At 32.3% G+C, this 4,705-nt stretch overlaps 1 protein-coding gene across 6 annotated transcripts in view; it reads right to left on the bottom strand.

Moving 5' to 3' along the window:
* LOC111626417 (DNA repair protein RAD51 homolog 3-like) overlaps positions 1-4,705 on the bottom strand; it is a 36,991-nt gene that overhangs the window by 6,068 nt on the left and 26,218 nt on the right. The window lies entirely within an intron of this gene.

The raw sequence follows: 4,705 nt of genomic DNA, 5'->3' as shown, positions 1-4,705 counted from the left end.
TGACATTTGCATAGTGCTACGGTTCAGTAAGCACTAATTGGTCAGCGAGTCCGATGTTGACGCTATAAAAAGGCGACAGTTCGACACACCGGATATACGTCACTCTCATCTAAGTTCGACTTGGGAATTTTTTTGTTCAATAATAAATGTGAATTCTTCTTCCTGGAAAAATAAGACATTCCCTGAAAATAAGACAGCGCATTTTTCAGAGCAAAAATTAATATAAGATACTGTCTTATTTTTGGGGAAACACGGTAGTAAAATAATTTTAATATTAATAATAATAATTTAGTAACATAAATTTATTCATAGTAAAATGTACTTGCAGACCGTATACGGCCCGCGGGCTGCCAGTTGGACAGCGCTGATTTATAGGATCCAAGTTTATTTTTGCATGTATGTTAAATGTGTATATAGTCTCGAAATATGTAAGAGTTTTCAAATTTATTGTGTGTATATTTCAAATATACAAGATATTGACCTAATATAAAATACAGCAAAACTTGGTTAACTTGAAGTTCAAGAGGAATGCAAAATAATGAAATTGATTAATTCAAATTTTATGAGTATACTTTGATAGTCACATTTTTTTGTTAAGCTTAACACCGATTGCTCAAAATTTGAAAATCTCTTTTCAATCAGTCATTTACAAGCAATAAAAAGCATTGTCAGTAAAAACACAACACTTCCAACATTCTGTTTTTAACCACTGTTGCGTATTTGTTACAAAAATTAAAGATATGTTAAAAAGAAAATGATGCGGATGAGAAAAATGTTTAAAAGGTGCAAATTGCAAGAATATCATGCTAATTTTGAAGTATATTTGATGATTTTGTAACCATCATAAAAAACCACTAAAAACACCTGACAACAAATGGCACTGAAGTTTTTATGCTAGCTGAAAAATTTGATACTTCTAAACTTCTGAGTGATTCACAAAATAAAATTTGCCAGAAATGTCACATGATACCGTTTTTCACTTTCACCAGCAATTTGCTCTCAGTATGAATTATTATTGTTGATGTTTAATCATTCTACAATTGCAAAAAAAACAAACAATAACAAAAAACACAGTATTGTAATTGTTTTCTTATTTGAAAAATCTAACATTTGTTTCTTTTTGCCTGTTTCTACATGATATACAAAATCTTCAGGTTCATCCACAGAATGGAAGATAATTAATTAATGTTAATTTGAGCTTCTATGAACCATTTTATTTTTTTTCTAATATGTCCACAGCTTCTGCAGTTGTTGGTATAGGGAAGTGTTTTGCATAAATGGTTCATTTTTATCATCTTCATCAGAAGATTCTGTAACTTTATTCCTCACCTCTTCAACAATTTCTGTATTCATAAGTTGACCACAAATTGCAACTTCAACATTTATGTAAGAGTCATAAGTGATATCAGTTGCTACATTAACCAACTGTTCTGGAACTGGCATCACTACAGGTTCTTCTTGAATGATTTAAGAGTCACTTTCTTGATTATGGCTATCATTTGAACTGCATCAAAATGATCAATTTTTTTTTGTGTATTGGAATTATGTTTTCTGAGATTTTCCAAAACACTTGTTGACAATACAAATGTTTGCAATTCTAAATGACACAACACATTGATCTATTGGTTGCACAGTGGAAGTCATATTAGGTGGAAAATATGCAATTTTAATGCACTTCAACTGAAGAATGTTATGAAACTTTCCCTTTAGCACTGTAAAATATTTTATCCAGTGCTACAAGTCATTTTTAAAACAGTTCACTCACTTGTCATCCAAGTCTTTTTGTTGGGGCTCACCAGTGGCCTAGCAGTTCCGTCCCTGAACACTAGGAGTTCAGTTGTGGGTTTGTGCCTCAAAAAGATGGGCTGGCCACATGGAGTTTTCCAAGTTTTCTCCATGTCTATAATGCCTAAATAAGGGCCAGTTACCCTTAGAAAGACCTCCCGGAAGGCATCCCCCTAGGCAGATCACCCAAGTGTTGCATTGCCATAACCTAACAAAAACTTTTTGTTGGATTCGTACTGTACAAGTAAACTTTTCACTGATTTAAAACATCTTGGTTTTATAGATTTTCCAATCATTAACATTAGTAGTTTTTCAGAGCCATCCCCATGTTTGTTCCTACTAAAATCATTATTCTTTCTTTGCTCTTTTCACCATCACTGCATTATTTACCTTTATAAAGGAATGTTCTGTCTGGCATGCACTTGAAAAAAGACCTGTTTCATTCACATCAAAACATATTTTTTGGTTCTTAATCAGTAAGATGTTTAGGCAATCCACTAAACCATTCATCAGCATTTTCTTTATCTACTGATGTACTGTACTTTCACCACAAATTTTTCTAAATGTTATTTCTAGCTTTATAACTATAAACCTGAACTTGCTTTAAAATTAGTAATTCCTATTTTCTTGGCAAACTTTTCCAATTTGGTATCACTGGGCCACTTAAAGGTATATTATATTCTCATGATTGTTGAAACCACTTTAAAACACATTCATCAACTTTGGGATACTCATACATTTTATGCTTGCACCATCTTGTTTATTCCAACAGTCTATATTTTAGTTTTATTCTTTAAGAAAGTCAATAAAGTGCTAGGGAGTATGCCATATTCTTTGATGATATACTTCCTTTTTAGTCCTTTTTCTACTTTGGAGAGAAAAGTCAAGATAATTTACAAAGTCAAAGAATTATTGTATAATCCAAACTTGGACATGATATATATTTTTTTTTACTGTACTGTAACTTAACTACAATACACTGCTATTCTAAAATACTGTACAGTAAATAGAACACTAGGCCTACAGTATGTATTGTACTGCACTAAGCAATTATTGATGAATCACTAGCATCTGAAGTGACTGGTAATTTTGACTTTCTAGATATTTCAAACACAGTAAATGTTTAACAACTGTGGATCACCTACTGCTTTCTATCTCCCTCTCACCCTGCTTCCATTGTATTTTATATAGCTTACCAGTAAACCACAAATTAGGACACAAAAGGAGAAAGGATGGCTGCAGGGAAGGCACAAGAAAACAGATATTCTGCAATGAGAAAACTCTAATTATCCAAAAATTAGAAAAAAAATTTGAATTAAACAGATAGTTTTAACATTACATGTAATAGGAAACTCTAAGGGAATTTGTAAAATTCCAATTATCCAAAAATTGAATTAACCAAGTTTGAATTTATTCTGCTTAATTCACAGGCTTATTTTTACTTATCTTATATGCCAAATTTTAAGAGATTGTGCATTCTCATTTTTAAAATATGCAGCTTCCAGTACATTTTTAATGTGGTCTGACACAATTTCTGTAAATTTATTATTCTACAATAAAATTGCTGAGACAGTGAAATTTTTTTTTAATTACCATAGTTTTGTGCACATAAAGAGCACCTCTAAATACTTCTGGCGGTTTAGAAGTTATCTTAAACAAAATAATAACTCAGAAAGTTAACTGCAGTATATCAATAACATCTATAGTTGAGATTAAGACAAATTAGAGGGCAACACTTAATAGGAATGGTTGCTCTGCCAGATGCAAATAAGCTACAAAATGAAGTTGTTACTAATTTTACTAAGAAAGTTGTATATAGATGCTATAATTTCAAATACCTAAGTTCAAGAATTGATGGCTTAGATCTTATTTCTGTAGTAAACCAGCATCTGATAAAATTGGCAATTGTTTCTAAACAGGATCTGTTTTGTTTCTAAACTGAGAGACAGGAAAATTTACCTAGTCTATTGTTTTCAAAACTCAGTTTCTTTGAGCTATTATATAGAGGACAGGCTTTATCAATTTTTGAGATACAGATTCAAGTAGGAATTTGTAACAATAGAGATGTTGCGGCTGTCATATTCAGCCAAAAATGTGAATGGTGGACCATCAAGAGCCATCATCTGGCAATTCTGGACGGTCAATAATGGCGGTCGCTATGTCTAGCATGGCGAGTAGACGATCGGATTAAAATTCTTCATTTTTTTTTGTGTTTGGGGTTAAAATTATGACCTATTTTATTAAAATAATGATTATTTAAGCAGTTATGAATAATATTGTAAAGAAACAGATGATTTTAATCCAGAAATTATTTAATTATTCAATTTTTTAGCAAGTGATGTAGAATTTACATATATTTGCCTTCATAATAGCTTATCTTAAGGTAGGTTTGTTCTTCCACGGCAGGCATGTCAAACACGTAACCTGCGGGCCACATGCAGCCCACCAATACATAGGTTGCGGCCCACCAAGACATTTTAAAAATTTTTAAATACAGTAGAACCTCAAAAACTCGGCCCTCGATAACCCGGCACTCCGGATAACTCGTCCACACCCTGGCAGGGCAAAAAAATCCTTAGTTAATTAATTTTCATTATAGACAGCTTTATAAAAGTATAAAAGCTCTCATAAAGTATTTTTCTGAGGTCTGTCTTATCAGGTAAATTACTGTACACAGTGTATTCATTAATTTTCATTTTCATGTAGTAAAGGCCGTAGCCTTCATAAAGTACATAGTTTTCCTTTGTTTAAGGGTATTTGGGCAGTTTATTCTCTGTTATATTCTCAAGTAAACAATACATACAAGTACAGTACAGTATTTTCTGAGGAAACACTCGTACTTATTTTTTTTAACCCCATTCCCGATAACCCGGCATTTTCACAAACTCGGCCACCCTTCGGTCCACATTAGGCCGAGTTT

The sequence above is a fragment of the Centruroides sculpturatus genome, unplaced genomic scaffold, assembly GCF_000671375.1.
Source record: "Centruroides sculpturatus isolate CEXI.00-Female unplaced genomic scaffold, Cexi_2.0 scaffold111, whole genome shotgun sequence".
Classification (NCBI taxonomy): domain Eukaryota; kingdom Metazoa; phylum Arthropoda; class Arachnida; order Scorpiones; family Buthidae; genus Centruroides; species Centruroides sculpturatus.
Note: the sequence above shows the minus strand (reverse complement) of the source record. Positions and strands in the feature narration are given on the sequence as shown.